Genomic DNA, 25371 nt, shown 5'->3' on the forward strand with positions numbered 1-25371 from the left:
CATCAACTTTTCTAATTACAAGCCGCTCCTGCCTGGGTGTTAATTTTCTTGGCCGGCCTGTACGTCTCTGTACTTTGGCTGCAGTTCCATCTGTCTTGAATTTTTGGATCACTTTTGCAACCGTGTTCTTACTGATAAGTAAGGCTTTACTGATCTTCTTGTAGCCCTCACCTCTCTTGTGTAAAGCAATAATCCGCTTTCTCAGATCCAGAGACATTTCCTGGCCATGAGGTGCCATTGCTGACAGCAGGAAATGGGAAAGGGTGGTTTGCTTTAGGTAACAGCCTTTTGTAGCCAACTGCCTAATTAACACCTGTGTAATGACTAATTAGACTCCCCTGTGGTTAATTGTTTGTTCAGGTCCACATTGGTAGCCTAAAAAGTTGCTTTACTCAGAGCCCTTCAGTGGGGTGTACTCATTTCTGCACCACACAAATTTCACTAAAACTGAAATAAAAATCATTTAAGTTATATTATTAGCCTTTGTTTTGAGTTCAAAAGCTCAACAGAACCTGTGTTTAACTTAGTCTGGGAACATTTTGGAAATATATCTTTGTGTTCCTTGTCATATTGTGTGAAATGTTACTTTTCAAAGAGGGTGTACTCATTATTGCATTGCACTGTAATATATATATATATATAATAGTGTGTGTGTGTGTGTGTGTGTGTGTATATATATATATATATATATATATATATATATATATATATATATATATATATATAAAATCTCCTTCTCACCCCCGGTGGGGGGGTGGTATCCATGTCATCCTCAAGCTCGGGTCCTCTACCAGAGGCCTGGGAGTTTGAGGGTTCTGCGCAGTATCTTCGATGTTCCTAGGACTGCGCTCTTCTGGACTGAGGCTTCAGATGTTGTTCCTGGGATTTGCTGGAGCCACTCTCCCAGTTTGGGGGTTACTGCCCCAAGTGCCCCCACTACCACGGGGGCCACGCAACCCTTGACCTTCCACATCCGTTCCAGCTGCTCTTTCAACCCTTGATACTTCTCAAGTTTCTCATGTTCCTTCTTCCTGATGTTGGCGTCAGCTGGGATCGCCACATCTATCACCACCACCCTCTTCTGCTCTTTGTCCACCACCACTATGTCCGGTTGGTTAGCCAGGATCTGTTTGTCAGTCTGGAAGCTGAAGTCCCACAGAACCTTGGCCCTGTTGTTCTCAGCCACCTTCTGTGGTATGGCCCATTGGGACTTGGGTATTTCTATTCCATACTGGTTGCAGATGTTCCTGTATACTATCCCAGCCACTTGGTTGTGCCTCTCCATGTACGCTGATCCAGCTAGCATCTTACACCCTGCTACTATGTGCTGGACTGTTTCAGGGGCTTCTTTGCACAGTCTGCATCTTGGGTCTGATCTACTCTGGTAGATCCTGGCCTCTATGGCTCTTGTGCTTATGGCCTGTTCTTGTGCTGCCATGATTAGTGCCTCTGTGCTGTCTGTCAGTCCTGCATTATCCAGCCACTGGTAGGATTTCTTGATATCAGCCACTTCCTCTATCTGACGGTGGTACATGCCATGTAGGGGTTTGTCTCTCCAGGTTGTCTGTTCCTCCTCCTCCTCTGCACTCTCATCAGGGTTCTGCTGCCTGAGACATTCACTTAGCAGTTCATCCTTTGGGGCCATCTTTCTGATGTATTCTCGGATTTTCGATGTTTCATCCTGGACCGTGGTCTTGACGCTCACTAGCCCTCGGCCTCCCTCTTTCCGCTTAGTGTATAGTCTCAGGGTGCTGGACTTGGGGTGGAACCCTCCATGCATGGTGAGGAGCTTTCTAGTCTTGATATCTGTGGCTTCTATCTCCTCCTTTGGCCAGTTTATGATACCAGCGGGGTATCTGATGACTGGTAGTGCGTACATGTTGATGGCTCGGACCTTGTTTTTACCATTCAGCTGACTTTTCAGGACCTGCCTTACTCTCTGGAGGTATTTGGCTGTGGTTGACTTCCTTGTGGCCTCTTCATGGTTTCCATTAGCCTGTGGGATGCCAAGGTACTTGTAGCTGTCTTGGATATCACCTATGTTGCCCTCTGGTAGGTCAATCCCCTCAGTCCGGATCATATTGCCTCTCTTTGAGACCATCCGGCCACACTTGTCCAATCCGAATGACATCCCTATGTCATCGCTGTAGATCCGGGTGGTGTGGATCAGCGAGTCTATTTCTCGCTCGTTCCTGGCATACAGCTTGATGTCATCCATGTAGAGCAGGTGGCTGATTGTTGCCCCACTACGGAATCGGTACCCGTAGCCGCTCTTCGTGATGATCTGACTGAGGGGTTCAGGCCTATGCAGAACAGCAGTGGTGATAGCGCATCTCCTTGGTATATGCCGCACTTGATGTTGACTTGGGCAATGGGTTTTGAGTTGGCCTCTAGGGTTGTCTTCCACATTTCCATTGAGTTCTGTATGAAGGTCCTTAGGTTCCTGTTGATCTTATACAGTTCCAGACATTCCAGTATCCATGTGTGTGGCATTGAGTCGTAGGCTTTCTTGTAGTCAATCCAGGCAGTGCACAGGTTGGTCTGTCTCTTCTTACAGTCTCGGGCGACTGTTCTATCGGCCAGTAGCTGGTGCTTGGCTCCTCTGGTGTTACTGCCGATTCCTTTCTGTGCCTCGCTCATGTATTGAGCCACATGCTTACTCATTTTTGCCGCAATGATGCCTGACAGGGCCTTCCATGTTGTGCAGAGACAGGTAATTGGCCGGTAGTTGGATGGGATGGGTCCCTTCTGGGGGTCCTTCATGATTAGGACTGTCCTGCCTTGGGTTAGCCATTCTGGGTGGGTTCCATCCCTCAGCAGCTGGTTCATCTGTGTTCTGGAACTGGTTCTTGTTCTGGGAGGTTGCTGTGGTCAGCTCTTAGGTCCACTAACCATTGGGCATCGGTGTTGTGTGATGCCTTTCTTTCCCATATGTCTTTCCAGTATTTTTCCACCTCAGCTCTTGGTGGGTCTGACCGGTTGTTGTTCCCCTGCCATTGAGAGTACACCTTGGCTGGTTCAGTGGAGAACAGCTTGTTTATTCTCCTGGCCTCTCCTTCCTTGGTGTATCTCCTCAACCGGGTGGCCAGAGCTGTTAGTCGCTGTTTGGCAGTTTCGAGTGCCTCTGGTATGGAGAGTGAGTTGTACTTCCTGGGCGCCCCTTTATTCACCATGTTCCCTTTCTGTAGTTCAGCTAGCTGGCTAACTTCTCTCCTTGCTGCCTTTATCTTGGCCTCTAATCGTCTCTTCCATGGTGGATACTGTTTGTTATGTCCCGAGCCCACCTTGTGTCCAAGCATCTCCATGATTACTGTTGCTGTACTGTGTATCAGCTTGTTGGTCTCAGTGATTGTTCTTGTAGAGATTGTCTTCAGAGCAGCATTCACATCTACTAGTAGATCTTCTGAAGGTACTTGGCAACTCAGCTTCGGTATTCGTTGGGGGCTCCAGGTTTCCAGTTGGGTCACGATCTTCCTTCTCAGGTCAGCAGCTCTTGTGTTGAGGCTGTTAGCTGTTGGGGCTTGGTACCCAATCTCTGGTTGTGGGGATGATGACATCTCCCCGCTGACCTGTCTTCCTGGCTCCCCCTTGCCGTAGCATCGTTGTTGTATTTCATTAATCTCTAGTTGTGATAGCAGATTTCGATTATGGATGTTGGAACACTGGGCTAATAGCTGTTTCTTTGTTAGCCTTGATTGTGGGTTTCGAAGTATCCAGTGGTCCCACATTCTCTGCATGCATCCCCTCTCTCTGGGATTGCTTGTATAGTAGCATTCCAGCAAATCCGTATTTTCTGTCCTCGTCCATCGATGTCTTGTTCCAGTAGCCCATTTCTCATCAGTTTGCCCTGGTTCCCTAGCAACTGACGCAGACCTTGTTGACCCGGGCGACGTCTGAGCCGGTATGACTCTATCAGTTATGTTTTCACTCATTCCTGAGGTAGGCTGATATATCATGAGGGGTTTTGCCTAAGGACCCTTACTGGATGATGTTTTGCCCCGACCGGGATTCGAACCCCGATCTCCTGCGTCGTAGTCAGTGAGCATTACCACTGTACTATCCAGCTGATATATATATATATATATATATAATGTTTTTTTTAATGTTGAAACATTTCATTTCATTATTTAAGTGATTTTTTTCGTCGACAGCATTTCTTTACATGAGCCTAAGACTTCTGCACAGGACTGCATGTTCTCTTTCTTGCCAAACCATGACAAACGCCACTACTGATTTTCAGTAGAATGTGATTTCTCTGCTCAGCCAATCACAGTGCATCATTCAAATACAGAAACAGTAATGGCATCGCCCAGTGATTGTCAGCATCGTGGAGAATCCCCGTCTTTTAGTGAGATATTAAACTAAATAAATGAATAACTGATGGAATAGAGGAGTTTCTCCCAGGGGGAAGGAACGTAATCTGTCTAAAGAGAATCATATTAAGTGGGAGAAAGTGAAGAAAATGCAACATTAAATGAATAAATTAATTTAAAATAAATACAAAAAAAATTATTATTATTATAGTAGAGAATGTGATCCAGTGTTATTGTTCCACTTTGAGAGCACCTGATTCCTCCTGGGATCTAGAGATGTTACTTCTGAATTTAACTGTACATGCTGTACATGGTGTCCAAATTTCTAAAGTTATTGTTAGGAATAAAAAGGTTTTGTTTTTTTTTTAAATAAAGTTTCCATGTAAACATCTGGTCTGGTTGGGTCTATTAACATTCCTCAGAGCTTTGTGTGTAAAATAGATTGGGGCTTGGAGACCAGATGAATGTAATTTGAGAAAATCTGTGGTCCAGTATAAGAGATGGTCCAAGTTCAGAGGCTGTCGTATGGGTAGATCAACTTTACTTCTTGTTTTCTAATTATCTCACTCTCTCTCACACACACACAACAAAAAAAGTTTTATTGATGCAATGGATTTATAGCATTGTGAGGGGAAAATAAATTTTGGTAATAAAATTTTTAAAAATCAAAATTTGGATTTGCATTTTTAATGTTATTACAACCTCAGAGTGTTATATTAAAGTTTCAAACAGAAAATAGTGGTTTTCATGCTACCTATTTTTTTTGGTAAAGAAAATCTTTTTTTTTTTCTCTCAACTGTATTGCAGTGGATTTATAGCGTTTTTGGAACCAAACTTCATATAATTTTTAGGCAGAATTCTGTTTACTGGACCAGATTTCCATAAACGTTTTGGCAGATTATGTGGTTAGCTTGTACTAATACTGAACTGCTGCTGCCCAATGAGATGATTACCTTTGGAGGGATGAAGGTGCCAAGACAGACAGCTGCCTCTTGGATGGAATAAATTGCGCACTAGTGTGGAAAACCAGCTCTATGAGGTTCAGCCTGACTGTGATGAAGTCCTTTAATGAGTAAGAGACTGTGTGTGTATAATGGATGCTTTTCAAACAGAAATGCAATAAAATTCTCCATTTTAAATTGTTAGTTATGGGCCAAATTAAACTTTAACTTTCACAATAACATAATTAACAGACTTGTGATTTTGGGAAGTCAAGTTTATTTCTATAGTGCTTTTAATAATAGACGTTGTCGCAAAGCAGCTTTACAGAATTTTAATGACTTTCACATGAGCTAATTTTATCCCCAATGAGCAAGCCTGTGGCAACAGTGGCAAGGAAAAACTCCCTCAGACGACATGAGGAAGAAACCTCGAGAGGAACCAGACTCAAAAGGGAACCCATCCTCATTTGGGTGATAACAGACAACGTGATTCTAACATTTTTAACAGTTTTAACATGAAGTCTGTTTCGTTGATGTTATAAACTCTTCATTGATGGAAATTTGAGTGCAAAACTGTTCATGACAACTGCAGTCCTAAAGTTAGCAAGTCATCTGTAGTCCTCAGCCATAAAAGCATTACTATAAGTGTCCCAAACATCTTCCAAGTGTGACTTTCAACTGTCCATATGGGGCCGTCCTCTACAGGGGCGATGTGATGAGACTCCAACCAGACACAGGGCATCAGGATGGATCAGGCAGGTCCGAGGAGCAGAAGAGGTTCAGCATCTCGATCTCAGGATTGACATGTAACTCAGAGGGACAGACAGAGTGGGTGGGGGAGAGAAAAAGAGAAAGAATGTACATAGTTTTGAAACAATCTCTACAAGGCCATTTTTGGGTGCGGGGTTTTTTTGTTTTGTTTTCCCCAGGAGGTTATTTGTTGCTAGCTAAAGGTGTCACTGAGAAATAGTTCTTGGTCAAAGTAATTGATCAAAGGTTATTTCTTGCTAGCTTCAGTTGCAGCACAAGGTAATTTTGTACTAGGAGGTTATTTCTTACTACCTAAAGTTGCCATATGAGGTTATTTCTTGTTAGCTAAAGGTATCACTGAGAGACCTTTCTTGCTAAGGGGTTATTTCTTGTTAGATATAATTGAGAGAGGCTTATTTCTAGCTAGCTACAGTTGCTGCAAAAGGTTATTTCTTGCCAGGAGGTGATTTCTTGCTAGCCAAGGTTGCCCTAGAAGATTAGTTCTTGCTAGCCAAAGTTGCGCTAGGAGGTTATTTCTTGTTAGATATAATTGATCAGAGGTCATTTCTTGGTAGCTACAGTTGCTGCAAAAGGTTATTTTATGCTAGGAGGGGATTTTTTTGCAAGCGAAAGCTGCCACAGGATGTTATTTCCCGCTAGGAGGTCCTTTCTTGCTAGCTAAAGCTGCCACAGGATGTTCTTTCCCGCTAGGAATTTCTTTCTTGCGAGCTAAAGTTGCCACAGGATGTTCTTTCCCGCTAGGAGGTTCTTTCTTGCTAGCTAAAGTTGCTTAGCAGGAAAGAACGTCCTGTGGGGGTTCTTTCTTGCTAGCTAAAGTTGCCACAGGATGTTCTTTCCTGCCAGCTAAAGTTGCCACAGGATGTTCTTTCCCGCTAGGAGGTTCTTTCTTGCTAGCTAAAGTTGCCACAGGATGTTCTTTTCCGCTAGGAGGTTCTTTCTTGTCAGCTAAAGTTGCCACAGGATGTTCTTTTCCGCTAGGAGGTTCTTTCTTGCCAGCTAAAGTTGCCACAGGATGTTCTTTCCCGCTAGGAGGTTCTTTCTTGCTAGCTAAAGTTGCTTAGCAGGAAAGAACGTCCTGTGGGGGTTCTTTCTTGCTAGCTAAAGTTGCCACAGGATGTTCTTTCCTGCCAGCTAAAGTTGCCACAGGATGTTCTTTCCCGCTAGGAGGTTCTTTCTTGCTAGCTAAAGTTGCCACAGGATGTTCTTTTCCGCTAGGAGGTTCTTTCTTGTCAGCTAAAGTTGCCACAGGATGTTCTTTTCCGCTAGGAGGTTCTTTCTTGCCAGCTAAAGTTGCCACAGGATGTTCTTTCCCGCTAGGAGGTTCTTTCTTGCCAGCTAAAGTTGCCACAGGATGTTCTTTCCCGCTAGGAGGTTCTTTCTTGCTAGCTAAAGTTGCTTAGCAGGAAAGAACGTCCTGTGGGGGTTCTTTCTTGCTAGCTAAAGTTGCCACAGGATGTTCTTTCCTGCTAGCTAAAGTTGCCACAGGATGTTCTTTTCCGCTAGGAGGTTCTTTCTTGCTAGCTAAAGTTGCCACAGGATGTTCTTTTCCGCTAGGAGGTTCTTTCTTGTCAGCTAAAGTTGGCACAGGATATTCTTTCCTGCTAGGAGGTTCTTTCTTGCTAGCTAAAGTTGCCATAGGTTGCTCTTTCCCGCTAGGAGGTTCTTTCTTGCCAGCTAAAGTTGCCACAGGATGTTCTTTCCTGCTAGGAGGTGATTTCTTGCCAGCTAAAGTTGCCACAGGATGTTCTTTCCCGCTAGGAGATTCTTTCTTGCTAGTTAAAGTTGCCCTAGGATGCTCTTTCCTGCTAGGAGGTTCTTTCTTGCCAGCTAAAGTTGCCACAGAATGTTCTTTCCCGCTAGGAGAGTCTTTCTTGCGAGCTAAAGTTGCCATAGGTTGCTCTTTTCCGCTAGGAGGTTCTTTCTTGCCAGCTAAAGTTGCCACAGGATGTTCTTTCCTGCTAGGAGGTGATTTCTTGCCAGCTAAAGTTGCCACAGGATGTTCTTTCCCGCTAGGAGATTCTTTCTTGCCAGCTAAAGTTGCCACAGGATGTTTTTTTTTTCCCGCTAGGAGGTTCTTTCTTGCTAGCTAAAGTTGCCATAGGATGCTCTTTCCCGCTAGGAGGTTCTTTCTTGCCAGCTAAAGTTGCCACAGGATGTTCTTTCCTGCTAGGAGGTGATTTCTTGCCAGCTAAAGTTGCCACAGGATGTTCTTTCCCGCTAGGAGATTCTTTCTTGCTAGTTAAAGTTGCCCTAGGATGCTCTTTCCCGCTGGGAGATTCTTTCTTGCTAGTTAAAGTTGCCATAGGTTGCTCTTTCCCGCTAGGAGGTTCTTTCTTGCTAGCTAAAGTTGCCATAGGATGCTCTTTCCCGCTAGGAGGTTCTTTCTTGCCAGCTAAAGTTGCCACAGAATGTTCTTTCCCGCTAGGAGAGTCTTTCTTGCGAGCTAAAGTTGCCACAGGATGTTCTTTCCCGCTAAGCGGTGATTTCTTGCCAGCTAAAGTTGCCACAGGATGTTCTTTCCTGCTAGGAGGTTTTTTCTTGCCAGCTAAAGTTACCACAGGATGTTCTTTCCCGCTAGGAGAGTCTTTCTTGCAAGCTAAAGTTGCCACAGGATGTTCTTTCCCGCTAAGCGGTGATTTCTTGCCAGCTAAAGTTGCCACAGGATGTTCTTTCTCGCGAGGAGGTTTTTTTCTTGCCAGCTAAAGTTGCCACAGGATGTTCTTTCCCGCTAGGAGGTTCTTTCTTGCTAGCTAAAGTTGCTTAGCAGGAAAGAACATCCTGTGGAGGTTCTTTCTTGCTAGCTAAAGTTACCACAGGATGTTCTTTCCCGCTAGGAGGTTCTTTCTTGCTAGCTAAAGTTGCTTAGCAGGAAAGAACGTCATGTGGGGGTTCTTTCTTGCTAGCTAAAGTTGCCATAGGATGTTCTTTCCAGCTAGGAGGTTCTTTCTTGTTAGCTAAAGTTGCCACAGGATGTTCTTTCCCGCTAGGAGATTCTTTCTTGCCAGCTAAAGTTGCCACAGGATGTTTTTTTCCCGCTAGGAGGTTCTTTCTTGCTAGCTAAAGTTGCCACAGGATGCTCTTTCCCGCTAGGAGGTTCTTTCTTGCTAGCTAAAGTTGCTTAGCAGGAAAGAACGTCATGTGGGGGTTCTTTCTTGCTAGCTAAAGTTACCACAGGATGTTCTTTCCCGCTAGGAGGTTCTTTCTTGTTAGCTAAAGTTGCTTAGCAGGAAAGAACATCCTGTGGAGGTTCTTTCTTGCTAGCTAAAGTTACCACAGGATGTTCTTTCCCGCTAGGAGGTTCTTTCTTGCTAGCTAAAGTTGCTTAGCAGGAAAGAACGTCATGTGGGGGTTCTTTCTTGCTAGCTAAAGTTGCCATAGGATGTTCTTTCCTGCTAGGAGGTTCTTTCTTGTTAGCTAAAGTTGCCACAGGATGTTCTTTCCCGCTAGGAGGTTCTTTCTTGCCAGCTAAAGTTGCCACAGAATGTTCTTTCCCGCTAGGAGAGTCTTTCTTGCGAGCTAAAGTTGCCATAGGTTGCTCTTTCCCGCTAGGAGGTTCTTTCTTGCCAGCTAAAGTTGCCACAGGATGTTCTTTCCTGCTAGGAGGTGATTTCTTGCCAGCTAAAGTTGCCACAGGATGTTCTTTCCCGCTAGGAGATTCTTTCTTGCCAGCTAAAGTTGCCACAGGATGTTTTTTCCCGCTAGGAGGTTCTTTCTTGCCAGCTAAAGTTGCCACAGAATGTTCTTTCCCGCTAGGAGAGTCTTTCTTGCGAGCTAAAGTTGCCACAGGATGTTCTTTCCCGCTAAGCGGTGATTTCTTGCCAGCTAAAGTTGCCACAGGATGTTCTTTCTCACGAGGAGGTTTTTTTCTTGCCAGCTAAAGTTGCCACAGAATGTTCTTTCCCGCTAGGAGGTTCTTTCTTGCTAGCTAAAGTTGCTTAGCAGGAAAGAACGTCATGTGGGGGTTCTTTCTTGCTAGCTAAAGTTGCCACAGGATGTTCTTTCCTGCTAGGAGGTTTTTTCTTGCCAGCTAAAGTTACCACAGGATGTTCTTTCCCGCTAGGAGGTTCTTTCTTGCTAGCTAAAGTTGCTTAGCAGGAAAGAACATCCTGTGGAGGTTCTTTCTTGCTAGCTAAAGTTACCACAGGATGTTCTTTCCCGCTAGGAGGTTCTTTCTTGCTAGCTAAAGTTGCTTAGCAGGAAAGAACGTCATGTGGGGGTTCTTTCTTGCTAGCTAAAGTTGCCATAGGATGTTCTTTCCTGCTAGGAGGTTCTTTCTTGTTAGCTAAAGTTGCCACAGAATGTTCTTTCCCGCTAGGAGGTTCTTTCTTGCTAGCTAAAGTTGCCACAGGATGCTCTTTCCCGCTAGGAGGTTCCTTCTTGCTAGCTAAAGTTGCCACATGATGTTCTTTCCCGCTAGGAGGTTCTTTCTTGCTACCTAAAGTTGCCACAGGATGCTCTTTCCCGCTAGGAGGTCCTTTCATGCTAGCTAAAGTTGCTTAGCAGGAAAGAACGTCATGTGGGGGTTCTTTCTTGCTAGCTAAAGTTGCCACAGGATGTTCTTTCCTGCTAGGAGTTTTTTTTCTTGCCAGCTAAAGTTACCACAGGATGTTCTTTCCCGCTAGGAGGTTCTTTCTTGCTAGCTAAAGTTGCTTAGCAGGAAAGAACATCCTGTGGAGGTTCTTTCTTGCTAGCTAAAGTTGCCACAGGATGTTCTTTCCTGCTAGGAGGTGATTTCTTGCCAGCTAAAGTTGCCACAGGATGTTCTTTCCCGCTAGGAGATTCTTTCTTTTCAGCTAAAGTTGCCACAGGATGTTTTTTCCCGCTAGGAGGTTCTTTCTTGCCAGCTAAAGTTGCCACAGGATGTTCTTTCCTGCTAGGAGGTGATTTCTTGCCAGCTAAAGTTGCCACAGGATGTTCTTTCCCGCTAGGAGATTCTTTCTTGCCAGCTAAAGTTGCCACAGGATGTTTTTTCCCGCTAGGAGGTTCTTTCTTGCTAGCTAAAGTTGCCATAGGATGCTCTTTCCCGCTAGGAGGTTCTTTCTTGCCAGCTAAAGTTGCCACAGAATGTTCTTTCCCGCTAGGAGAGTCTTTCTTGCGAGCTAAAGTTGCCACAGGATGTTCTTTCCCGCTAAGCGGTGATTTCTTGCCAGCTAAAGTTGCCACAGGATGTTCTTTCTCGCGAGGAGGTTTTTTTCTTGCCAGCTAAAGTTGCCACAGGATGTTCTTTCCCGCTAGGAGGTTCTTTCTTGCTAGCTAAAGTTGCTTAGCAGGAAAGAACATCATGTGGGGGTTCTTTCTTGCTAGCTAAAGTTGCCACAGGATGTTCTTTCCTGCTAGGAGGTTTTTTCTTGCCAGCTAAAGTTACCACAGGATGTTCTTTCCCGCTAGGAGGTTCTTTCTTGCTAGCTAAAGTTGCTTAGCAGGAAAGAACGTCATGTGGGGGTTCTTTCTTGCTAGCTAAAGTTGCCATAGGATGTTCTTTCCTGCTAGGAGGTTCTTTCTTGTTAGCTAAAGTTGCCACAGAATGTTCTTTCCCGCTAGGAGGTTCTTTCTTGCTAGCTAAAGTTGCCACATGATGTTTTTTCCCGCTAGGAGGTGATTTCTTGTTAGATATAATTGATTAAAGGTTATTTCTTGGTAGCTACAGATGCCACAGGATGTTATTTCCTGCTAGGTGGTTATATCTTGCTATATGAAGTTGCCACAGAATTACCGAACAAAAACTGGAATAATTTTCTGTATTAGGGTTTGTTTGTACCAAATGAGGAAATGTTAAATATCTGTAATGCTGTAGTTTATTATTTTTGTTTTATCAGTGCACAGTTTTTTATCAAAATTTTAAAAAATTACAACTACAGTTATGTTTTCTGCCACTGGTAGATAATCGTAATTAATTACAGGTATTTACATTTATTTTGGCAAGTCATAACTATTGTCAGTATCTGCATTTCTCCGTACTGTTACTGAAATTAGAAAACACAAGACCTCTAATCTCTCGTTAAATGTCTGGTTTTGTTCTATCAAAGTTTAAGGAGTTCACTGAATATTGAAGTTTAAATGCTCCGTTAATTGCAGCAAGCCTTATTTTCCTCGTTCCTAACTATAAGCCACATCGTTACCAAAACCTTAATCATCATAAGACCTTTAACATTTATACAACCTGTCAATTCACTGTTCGTCCTGCTTATAATCTCTACAATACTAAGCTCATAAACATATAATTATTGATCAAAACTTCTGGTCCACTCATAATGAGTAGCCTCTGGGTTAGCCTCTGAGCTAATTATTTTAGCAGCAAATGTCAACAGGCCTTTGCTGCTCCCTGTCCTCACTTAGATGGTGACATTTACTCTCCAGCGCAGGCCCGAGCGCTCATTATCTCCATGCTGCTCACACAGCCCAGCCAGGAATGAAGGTCAGAGCAAAGACGACTCCGTCATGCAGGCAAATTACGATAAATGATTCGTATTTTTTATTCAGGAAAAGTTTGGTATGGCAATTTAAAACTGCACAAAACTATCTGAGGAGTGGACTGATTGTCTGAGCTGGTAAGCAGAAATCTTGCAGCAGGTTTAGATGAGGGCCAACCAGCTTGAAGAATTACCACCTAAAAATTAAACCATAATATCCTTTCTTTTGCTGTAGTGACACAGTCGAAGCATTTTTCTTTTCTAAATTAAGCAAGGTCTAAAAAGCTTCTCTGTTACTTGGTTGATCAAACACTATAATATGTAGCATAATAAACACCATGATTTTAGCAATGATCAAAACTTTTAGCTGTTTTTTTTTTTCCTTAAGTCAATGCACTTCATGGACTAGCCTTTTTTTTTTTTCTTCTTTTTTTTTTTTTTTTTAAATCTAATTGAACCTGCCCACTCCTGCAGAAAAGTTGACTGGTCCCATCCACTCATGCAAAAGGTTTGACTAATCCCGTCCACTCCCACAGAAAGTATTGATTAATCCAAATCCACTCTAGCATGAAAGCTTGACCAGTCCACCTTTTTCTGACAGAAGGGTTAACCAAATCCCACCCGCTCCTGCGGAAAGGTCGAACCAAATCCCACCCGCTCCTGCGGAAAGGTCGAACCAAATCCCGCCCGCTCCTGCGGAAAGGTCGAACCAAGTCCCGCCCGCTCCTGCGGAAAGGTCGAACCAAGTCCCGCCCGCTCCTGCGGAAAGGTCGAACCAAGTCCCGCCCGCTCCTGCGGAAAGGTCGAACCAAGTCCCGCCCGCTCCTGCGGAAAGGTCGAACCAAGTCCCGCCCGCTCCAGCGGAAAGGTCGAACCAAGTCCCGCCCGCTCCAGCGGAAAGGTCGAACCAAGTCCCGCCCGCTCCAGCGGAAAGGTCGAACCAAGTCCCGCCCGCTCCAGCGGAAAGGTCGAACCAAGTCCCGCCCGCTCCAGCGGAAAGGTCGAACCAAGTCCCGCCCGCTCCAGCGGAAAGGTCGAACCAAGTCCCGCCCGCTCCAGCGGAAAGGTCGAACCAAGTCCCGCCCGCTCCAGCGGAAAGGTCGAACCAAGTCCCGCCCGCTCCAGCGGAAAGGTCGAACCAAGTCCCGCCCGCTCCAGCGGAAAGGTCGAACCAAGTCCCGCCCGCTCCAGCGGAAAGGTCGAACCAAGTCCCGCCCGCTCCAGCGGAAAGGTCGAACCAAGTCCCGCCCGCTCCAGCGGAAAGGTCGAACCAAGTCCCGCCCGCTCCAGCGGAAAGGTCGAACCAAGTCCCGCCCGCTCCAGCGGAAAGGTCGAACCAAGTCCCGCCCGCTCCTGCGGAAAGGTCGAACCAAGTCCCGCCCGCTCCTGCGGAAAGGTCGAACCAAGTCCCGCCCGCTCCTGCGGAAAGGTCGAACCAAGTCCCGCCCGCTCCTGCGGAAAGGTCGAACCAAGTCCCGCCCGCTCCTGCGGAAAGGTCGAACCAAGTCCCGCCCGCTCCTGCGGAAAGGTCGAACCAAGTCCCGCCCGCTCCTGCGGAAAGGTCGAACCAAGTCCCGCCCGCTCCTGCGGAAAGGTCGAACCAAGTCCCGCCCGCTCCTGCGGAAAGGTCGAACCAAGTCCCGCCCGCTCCTGCGGAAAGGTCGAACCAAGTCCCGCCCGCTCCTGCGGAAAGGTCGAACCAAGTCCCGCCCGCTCCTGCGGAAAGGTCGAACCAAGTCCCGCCCGCTCCTGCGGAAAGGTCGAACCAAGTCCCGCCCGCTCCTGCGGAAAGGTCGAACCAAGTCCCGCCCGCTCCTGCGGAAAGGTCGAACCAAGTCCCGCCCGCTCCAGCGGAAAGGTCGAACCAAGTCCCGCCCGCTCCAGCGGAAAGGTCGAACCAAGTCCCGCCCGCTCCAGCGGAAAGGTCGAACCAAGTCCCGCCCGCTCCAGCGGAAAGGTTGAACCAAGTCCCGCCCGCTCCAGCGGAAAGGTTAAGACACAGTGTCCCATAGTGGATAAAACACAATGAATGAACACGATAGAAACACTGCACACTACCATACAAGTAAACTGCCGCATCAAGTGCGTCCTGTATTAATGACCGTGACCTTCCTTTGTCCTGTGAGTTAAATATCTGGCTGCCCACTCTTTGTTTAATGGACTGCAAATAATGAAGATTCTCCTGCGGTGCTTAAAAACTGACCTGTCCATACTTTCGGAAGTTCATTTCAGGCCTTTGTCGAAAAGATTTAAAACCAGCTTCACACCCTGAATAAATGAGTTATGTTATGATTATCCACTGAAGTACCTAAAAGAGAGAAATATAGTCATGTGAAAAAATAAGTACATCCCATGGAAATTGGAGACTTTTGTCTCAACATGTTTAAACATGTTTTTTTTTTTGTTTTGTTTCCAAGATGGTGGCGCGTACACACGCAGCAGCTCCTCTCTGTCCCTCTGTCTTGACTAAACAAGCAAACATTTCACTCTCTTTGATACAGTGCTTACAGATGAAGGTAATATACGATACACAAAATTTACATTTTGTAGTCATTTTCATAACTGAAATTTTAAAAAATAGTCAGAAATAGTAAGGACATCCTGGAAAAAGTAAGTACACACTTTTACGTCCATAAAATTAGACTCTGGTGTTCCAGATGAGGTGCCGTTGATTAGAACCTCCTGCAGGTGGAGGTGCAGGTGGAACCCATCTTATTTAAAGGCCCGGTCCCACTGGCCGATGGACACAAAACGTATGCAAAAAGGACACAGCGGACGAACAAAATTTCGGGGGTGGCGCTATCCGTTTTCATCCGCTCCAGAAATGGAAAAAATTGGCGAAAATTTGCGAAAACAGAACGGAAAAGAACGGACGTGGGTAGTATATAGCGGGGATGTTAAACGCATGTTCATAGGAAGCCAAGCGGATGGAAGTGGATGACAGCTCCGAAGGGGTTACCGGTGATAACTGAGAAGCTGATGCATAGCAGAAAGAGCGGATGCATAGCGGATGAAGGGGATGCATCACGTACGCCTAACGGAAACAAAGGGGATGTTGCGCGGATGTATATCGGATGCAGACCGTTCACTGCGCATGCAGGGGATATGAATTGTGTCTGCTCCGCGGAAATAAAGGGATGCAGCACGCACGCCGTCAGCATAAAGCGGAAAGACGTGCTGGCGGCTACATCGATACATCTCTACTACTAGATGATTTTCTCCCCCTTTTTATACAAAATATCGATTGTCCGCTAGGTGTCCTTCTACATACTCTAGACCAGGGGTGCCCAAATTGATCCATAAAGGGCCATGTGGCTGCAGGTTTTCATTCCAGCCATGCAGCAGCACACCTGATTTGGCTCATTCAATCAACTGAACTGTCTTCACACAGTCAAATACTTGCAGCCACACCCACCCTTGATTAAAGGGTGGGTGTGTCAGTTGATTGAATAAGCCAAATCAGGTGTGCTGCTGCATGGCTGGAATGAAAACCTGCAGCCACATGGCCCTTTATGGATCAATTTGGGCACCCCTGCTCTAGACATACTCCAGACATCCTAAATATACGAGATACATCCCAGATATAAACGCTTTGTCCGTTTTGAATACTTTATATACGAGATGCATACGCTTGCATCCTTTCTATTTCCGTGCTACTAACGATGAATAGACGTTTCATGTACCTTATCTTTCCTCCCTCTTTCCGTTTTCAGCTGCAGCGGATGTGAGTTGCGAGGATGCCCAGAGGATGCAGAGAGGATACAGCAGACGTTTAACGGATGATAACGGACATAGAACGTTTGTTGCTCGTATATGTCGCGGATTTACATCGTACACGGCGGAAAGTTCATCCGTTCTAAAAGTTTTGTGCAGCTCAAAACTTTTTGCACGGATGAAATCACAGTGGACGGATGCTCGATGGATAGAGCATATGAAGCACGTATGCAATGAGTACACAACGGATGCATAGCGTTTTCCAACGGATGGCAAAGATTTTTTTTACGTTTTACATCCTCTTTGCATCCGTAAGTGCAGTGGGACCGGGCCTTAAGCCTGGGGTCTGGTGTTCTCTTTGCTATTGAAGTGTGTGGTGTCATCATGCCAAGATCTAAAGAGCTCTCTAAGGACCTCAGAAAAAAAGGTTGTGGATGCCTATGGATCTGACAAGGGATTTAAAAAGATCTGCAAATTATTAGAAATACAGTGCTGAGCGTAAATGAGTGCACCCCCTTTGAAAAGTAACATTTTAAACAATATCTCAATGAACACAAACAATTTCCAAAATGTTGAAAAGACAAAGTTTAATATAACATCTGTTTAACTTATAACGGGAAAGTAAGGTTAATAATATAACTTAGATTACACATTTTTCAGTTTTACTCAAATTAGGGTGGTGCAAAAATGAGTACACCCCACAACAAAAACTACTACATCTAGTACTTTGTATGGCCTCCATGATTTTTAATGACAGCACCAAGTCTTCTAGGCATGGAATGAACAAGTTGGCGACATTTTGCAACATCAATCTTTTTCCATTCTTCAACAACGACCTCTTTTAGTGACTGGATGCTGGATGGAGAGTGATGCTCAACTGGTCTCTTCAGAATTCCCCATAGGTGTTCGATTGGGTTCAGATCAGGAGACACTGTACTTGGCCACTGAATCACTTTCACCCTGTTCTTCTTCAGAAATCCAACAGTGGCCTTAGATGTGTGTTAAGTCATGTTGCACAACGACCAAGGGCACGGAGTGATGGTAGCATTTTCTCTTTCAGTATAGAGCAATACGTCTGTGACTTCATGATGCCATCAATGAAATGCAGCTCCCTGACACCAGCAGCACTCATGCAGCCCCACATAAGGACACTGCCACCACCATGTTTCACTGTAGGCTCCAGGCATTTTTCTTTGTATTCCTCACCTTTGCGACGCCATCAGTTCCAAAAACATTTATCTTGGTCTCATCACTCCAGAGTATAGAGTCCCAGTAGTCTTCATCTTTGTCAGCATGGGCCCTGGCAAACTCTAGGCGGGCTTTTTTGTGCCTGGGCTTTAGGAGAGGCTTCTTTCGTGGACAGCATCCATGCATGCCATTCCTCTGCAGTGTACGCCGTATTGTGTCACGGGAAATAGTCACCCCAGTTTGGCTTTCTACTTCTTTAGATAACTGCAGTGAACTTGCATGCCGATTTTCTTCAACCCTTCTCATCAGAAGACGCTCCTGTCGAGGTGTTAACTTCCGTGGATGACCTGGACATCTCTGAGGCTACATCCACACGACAACGGCAACGAGATTTTTTTTTTTTTAAATATCGCGTCCACATGGGCAACAGATCAATAAAATATCAGGTACATATGGCAACGCAGCTCTTGCTGAAAACGATGCAATACACATGCCACACCTCTACGTGCGCTGTAAGACAGTCCCATCGGAGACACCAGAACAATAGAAGTAGACGACACATGCGCATAAACCCCTTCTTCTGTAGCATTAGCCACATAAAGTTTTGATTATTAATCAGTAGCGTAAAACGAAAGACGTGGAAAGAGGAATGAATGGGGGTAGATGGAAGCCGGTACACCAACATTCTGATATCCTCCAGAATTCTTTAATGGTCCGGAATAAATTGAATGCTACACGTTGATGGATTACTTTGTTCTTCTACGCCCTTTTTGAGGAATGTATTGTCGGGCTTAAATCAACATCTGAAGAGGTGAGATCGCTCCTTTTTTTTTTTTCCTATTTTTGCTGGCGGGATTGTTTTTGGAAAGCGCACGGGCGGTGCACGGTTTGGTACTGCTTCTGCAGTGTTTGGACTAAAGACTCTGCCCTAAGGGCTATTCTCTCACTCACACACTCTCTCTCTCTCTCTCTCTCTCACTTTGCACCATTACACAATAAATATTCACAGTGAAAATATTTTGTAAGGGCGTTTCATGAACCAAGTTATAGGATTTGTTGACAACTCGCATCGAGTTCGTTACACTTCTACCTGGCGTGAAGCACTGACAGTCATGTGGTTGTGACGTCATCGTAAACAAATCCGTTCTACTCATCCAGACGACTTCGCAACGACGCCGTTGCCAGATTTTTCCACTCTGGAACCCGTTCTCAAAAGATTTCGTTTTGGGGCACCCAAAACGCCGGTGCCGTGTGGACGCCAGGCCGAAACGATAAACAATTTTATCAGATTCACCTGAATCCGTTGCCGTGTGGACAGGGCCTGAAATGGTTGCAGTTCCGTCTTTCTTAAATTTTTGTACCACTTTTGCTACAGTATTCTGACTGATAAGTAAAGCTTTGCTGATCATCTTGTAGCCTTCACCTTTGTGTCGTAAAGAAATTATTTTCTTTGGGGAATTCTGAAGAGACCAGTTGAGCATCACTCTCCATCCAGCATCCAGTCACTAAAAGAGGTCGTTGTTGAAGAATGGAAAAAGATTGTTGCAAAATGTCGCCAACTTGTTCATTCCATGCCTAGAAGACTTGGTGCTGTCATTAAAAATCATGGAGGCCATACAAAGTACTAGATGTAGTAATTTTTGTTGTGGGGTGTACTCATTTTTGCACCACCCTAATTTGAGTAAAACTGAAAAACGTGTCATCTAAGTTATATTATTAACCTTACTTTCACGTTATAAGTTAAACAGATGTTATATTAAACTTTGTCTTGTCAACATTTTGGAAATTGTTTGTGTTCATTAAGATATTGTTTAAAATGTTACTTTTCAAAGGGGGTGCACTCATTTATGCTCAGCACTGTAAATCATTCCACTGTAAGGAAAATTGTCTACAAATGGTGGAGATTTCAAACATCTGCCAATTTGTCAAGGACTGGCAACAAATTCAGTCCAACAGCAGACCGTTTGATGTTAAAAGAAGTCTCCAAGAATGCCAAAATTTCATCACTGGATCTTCAGGTAACTCTTGCAGCTGTTGGTGTGAAAGTGCAAACATCTACAATTAGGAAGAGATTGGGCAAATTTGACCTGCATAGGAGGCGTGCCAGGAAAAAGCCTTTGCTGTCCAAAAGGAGCGTTAAAGCAAGACTATAGTTTGCCAATGAACATGTAGGCAAAGACCAGGCGTTTTGGAGCAACACAGTAAGAGTACATGTGTGGCGCAGACCCAAGATGTTCTTCAGGAGAAGAACCTCATCCCAAATGTGAAGCATGATGCTGGAAATGTTATGGTTTGAGGTTGCTTTGCTGTCTCAGGGACTGCAAAGCTTGCACGAATTGATTCAACTTTGAATTCTGAATCCTATCAAAGAGTGCTTGAAGATAATGTGAGGCCATCTGTTCAAAAGTTGAAGTTGAACCAGAGGTGGACCTTTCAACAAGACAATGATCCTAATTAGCACATAAGCAAATCCACCAAGGAATGGTTCAAAAAAAAGAAATTGAGGGTGAAAAGAAGAATGGCCTGGTCAAACCCCATTGAAATGTTGTGGGGAGATATGAAAAGAGCAGAACATGCAATAAACATCTTGTAACTGAAGGAATTTTGCATGGAAGAACAGTCAAAAATTTCATCAAGCTGATGTCCGAGACTGGTGGACAATTGCACAAAATCCCTACAAGAAGTTATTTCTGTTAAAGCGGGCAACACGGTACGAGCTTCTGAAGCCGAGGGTGTACTTACTTTCTCCACAGAAGAATATTACATCTATTGATTTTTGATGAATAAATGATTGAAAGAGCTAATTTTCCTTGTTTTATTCATCACCTTTATCTGTAGGCACTGTATCAAAAGGGTGAAATGCTTGCTTGTGTAAATGTGGTGAGAAAAAGTCTACAATTTCCATGGGATGTACTTTTATTTTTTCAAATGACTGTACATCTTGGCCACGTGCATATACAACCCCGATTCCAAAAAAGTTGGGACAAAGTACAAATTGTAAATAAAAACGGAATGCAATAATTTACAAATCTCAAAAACTGATATTGTATTCACAATAGAACATAGACAACATATCAAATGTCGAAAGTGAGACATTTTGAAATTTCATGCCAAATATTGGCTCATTTGAAATTTCATGACAGCAACACATCTCATAAAAAGTTGGGACAGGGGCAATAAGAGGCTGGAAAAGTTAAAGGTACAAAAAAGGAACAGCTGGAGGACCAACTTGCAACTCATTAGGTCAATTGGCAATAGGTCATTAACATGACTGGGTATAAAAAGAGCATCTTGGAGTGGCAGCGGCTCTCAGAAGTAAAGATGGGAAGAGGATCACCAATCCCCCTAATTCTGCGCTGACAAATAGTGGAGCAATATCAGAAAGGAGTTTGACAGTGTAAAATTGCAAAGAGTTTGAACATATCATCATCTACAGTACATAATATCATCAAAAGATTCAGAGAATCTGGAAGAATCTCTGTGCGTAAGGGTCAAGGCCGGAAAACCATACTGGGTGCCCGTGATCTTCGGGCCCTTAGACAGCACTGCATCACATACAGGCATGCTTCTGTATTGGAAATCACAAAATGGGCTCAGGAATATTTCCAGAGAACATTATCTGTGAACACAATTCACCGTGCCATCCGCCATCGCCAGCTAAAACTCTATAGTTCAAAGAAGAAGCCGTATCTAAACATGATCCAGAAGCGCAGACGTCTTCTCTGGGCCAAGGCTCATTTAAAATGGACTGTGGCAAAGTGGAAAACTGTTCTGTGGTCAGACGAATCAAAATTTGAAGTTCTTTGTGAAAATCAGGGACGCCATGTCATTTGGACTAAAGAGGAGAACAACGACCCGAGTTGCTATCAGCGCTCAGTTCAGAAGCCTGCATCTCTGATGGTATGGGGTTGCATTAGTGCGTGTGGCATGGGCAGCTTACACATCTGGAAAGACACCATCAGTGCTGAAAGGTATATCCAGGTTCTAGAGCAACATATGCTCCCATCCAGATGACGTCTCTTTCAGGGAAGACCTTGCATTTTCCAACATGACAATGCCAAACCACATACTGCATCAATTACAGCATCATGGCTGCGTAGAAGAAGGGTCCGGGTACTGAACTGGCCAGCCTGCAGTCCAGATCTTTCACCCATAGAAAACATTTGGCGCGTCATAAAACGGAAGATACGACAAAAAAGACCTAAGACAGTTGAGCAACTAGAATCCTACATTAGACAAGAATGGGTTAACATTCCTATCCCAAAACTTGAGCAACTTGTCTCCTCAGTCCCCAGACGTTTACAGACTGTTGTAAAGAGAAAAGGGGATGTCTCACAGTGGTAAAAATGGCCTTGTCCCAACTTTTTTGAGATGTGGTGTTGTCATGAAATTTAAAATCACCTAATTTTTCTCTTTAAATGATACATTTTCTCAGTTTAAACATTTGATATGTCATCTATGTTCTATTCTGAATAAAATATGGAATTTTGAAACTTCCACATCATTACATTCCGTTTTAATTTACAATTTGTACTTCGTCCCAACTTTTTTGGAATCGGGGTTGTATTAAAACTTTAACAGAATGCCAACCAGGCTGCTTCTACTTTGCATAAACATGTTTCGGTTCAGTGCACACTGCATGACTCTTTGGAGTTCAAGGCATGTGACTCTGGGACAGAACAAACACCAACAGTGACTCTGTCTCTTGCAGTAATTGGGTCTTTACGCAGCAAGTGACAATGTTCTGGAAGATCGCTGTACGTTGTACCCTCATTAAAACCAACTCGCTCCATGTCTCTGTTTCATTAAAGCCATCCCACCTACATCTGCATGAGCGTGTCGGAAAGGAAACACCAGGTGCACGGAGTGTGGTGTGTGCCTACAGTCCTATTACCAGGCTCTGCATGGGGAGAGACGGGCAAAGCTTTTCATTTAGTGGCGTAAAGAGGTGGTGAAGGATTCTTTGAGATTACTTAAACTGACAGATGCGATGTACGGTAATTAAAACGTACTAAAGGAGAAATGTGCGTACTGCTGAATCCGTATAACAAAGAAAGACACTTATGACAGACTTTAACACAGTTCATAGACTTTATGCACACCCTGTACCATACAACTAAAGAGGCTGAAAACGGTTCTCAGTGGGGTTTGATATGCAAAGGAGCAGAATATTCCTGGTTTTCTGGGACGTGATGACAGATTAGCTGCCAGGTGCTGTATGTATCATGAATGCTTTAGTATTTAGTTTCAGGGATGTGCAAGTTTTCATTTCATATCTGTATTATTGAGACTGACAGCCTCCCAGAAATCTCTGAATGCTTAAATATTTGTGTGTCGTTTTAAATTATAGCAGTGCTATGGGAACCTGTAAAAAGAATAGTGGAGTCAAGGTATGACCTCAATTCAATTCAGGATTGAATCACAGCCAGGATCTGTGCTGTCCATGGCTGAGGATCTTGAGTTATGGGGCATGGAAGAGAAGATGATGCAACCATTAATGGACAAAGCAAGCAAAAGTCTCTTAGGATCCTGCAAAAATCCTCCAAGAACTCTCCAATTTAACTAGAATCCAGCAATTCTCAATCTTGACAAAATCCTCCAATTATCCAATAACAACTTCTTTCGGCTGTTCCTGTTATGAATGAATGAATGAACCCTTTATTGTCACTAGTCACAAGTGCCAGCGAAAGTGACCATCAACCCGTCCGTACATACCGTATACACATGCATACAATTGACAAAGGGGGAGTAGACAGGACAGGAAGACAGGGATGAAAAGAAAAAATACAGAGTAACATGAGGGGAGGAGAAAAAAAGCAACCCCCACACTATGCTCCTGTGGGGAGTACAGTGTGGGAACATTTAAAAAAAAAACACCTCTGCACATAAGCACAAAATAACACAGTACACTTTACAACATGAAAACTTGGGACTTTGGGGGGGGGAGGTAACCCAGCGCAAGCAAGCAGCTGTCTGTTCCTGCAGCCATGACGGCGCTGGTCGCGCACCCGCTTGTCACACTGGGGGTAAAAAGCGGCGACCGTGGGAAGTGAGGGAAGGAATGCAAGAGCGTCTCACTGCAGTGATCTTCAGGGAGAGTTGTTGTTCCAGCAACGGCCTTGACCGAGGCCAGTGCTGTCTGAGGGAGCCGAAAGCAGATAAGATTGGGATTGTTTGGTCTTGGGGCGAGTAGATGCATTCTTTTACACGACTACTCTGTTTGTCCATTCTGGTCTCCGAATCAACCCATTTTCCTTTGCAAAGCCAAAAGCTTCTCCACAATGTTATCCATGTTGCGGTTCAAGTTCTAATAGCCACAGTCTGAGTGCCGACAGCTCTGCCCACCGCTTCAATCATGTCGGGCAGCTTTATGGGGCTTTGGACAGCTGTTACTGTTTTCTAATTTCCTCAGTAAACCAGGGCAATGCCTAATCCAATCAGCAAAAGTCCTGTAATCATGGTTCCGAATAGGTAGATGTCTTCAATGTCCTCCACAGAAAGAACCGCCAGGCACACGACCCGCCACTTCTCCCACACGTCCACCATGTAGCCAGCTGCGAACGTTCTGGCAGGACAGGCCGGTTCCCCCAAACCCAGGCTTCTCGTCGAGAAGAGACCAGTTTATCAATTCCATGATTTTTAGTTTGAAGAGCAGTGCGGAGAGAGTCTCTCAAAAGTATAGACAAACGAGACAAGAGGAGCAAAAGCAGGGAAGATAAGGGAGAGGAGAGGCAAAGAAAAGCATGGAGAGAAAAAAAAAGAGGTCTTCACAGCAGATAAGGTCCCTCCATCTCCTCCTGTCCTCCAACAACTTCTGTCACACCAACCATCCTCATGTCCTTCTTCACCACATCCATAAATCTCATCTTTGGTCTTCCTCTTTTTCTTCTACCTGGCAACTCCATTCTAGCGTTCTTTTCCCAATATACTCTGGATCTTTCCTCTGTACATGTCCAAACCATCTCAATCTCACCTCTCTCACTTTGTCTCCAAGCCATCCTTCATGTCCTGTCCCTCTAATATATTAATTTCTCTTCCTGTCCAACTTTGCACTCCCAATGAGAATCTCAACATCTTCAACTCTGCTACCTCCAGTTCAGCCTCCTGTCATTTTGTCTCCAAACCGTACAACATCACTGCTCTTACCACTGTCTTGTACACTTTCCCTTTCACTCTTGCTAGCAATCTTCTGCCCCAAATCACTCCTGACCCTCTCCTCCATCCATTCCAACCTGCTTACACTCCTCTTCTCTTCCGCACTTGCTATTACTTTTTCCAGTTGACCCCAGATATTTGAACTCATCTGCTTTGACCATCTTTATTCCTTGTAGCTGTACCATTCCACTGTCCTCACGCTCATTCACGCACACGGACTCCATCATGCTCCTACTGACTTTCATTCCCCTTCTCTCTCTTCCCTTCTCTTATTCCCTCCAATTATCCAACAATCCTGCAAAAATCCCTCAACAAGCCCCAACCAATCTCCAAAATCCTCTAAAAATGCAACAGTCCTCAAAAACCAAACCAAACCTTGATCAAGTAAAATTCCAGCAGCTGTCCTCTAATTCTCTGACAGTACTACAACAATCTCATAATCTGATAATCTCTAAACAGTTTTCAAAAATCCTTTAAAGTTCTCCAAAAAGCCTGCAATGATCTTGCAACATCTTTGGTCACAACATGACCACTGTTAACAAATGTGGAATATTTTAAAACAGAAGCCAGTTAATGTTTCCTTCTGTTGGATTTACGTTTAATCCTGGTTGTACAGAACCACAATTAACCAGGGACGGATCCAGCCCAAGAATCTGACAGGTGCACATTTGCAAAAATATTTTCACTAATTTTACCAGATCACTATGGATTTTCACACTACGACCACGGCTCAGCCTGCTATTCACCCCCAAAGCCCTGTGCAAGCATGGCTCGCTGAAAACTTTAATATAAGCCCTGGCTCCAGCCACACGCACACGCAGGAATCTAAAAATTCTTAACTCGGACACCGAAAGTCCTAGCCCCACCAAACTTTACATG

The sequence above is a fragment of the Neoarius graeffei genome, chromosome 11 (assembly GCF_027579695.1).
Source record: "Neoarius graeffei isolate fNeoGra1 chromosome 11, fNeoGra1.pri, whole genome shotgun sequence".
Classification (NCBI taxonomy): domain Eukaryota; kingdom Metazoa; phylum Chordata; class Actinopteri; order Siluriformes; family Ariidae; genus Neoarius; species Neoarius graeffei.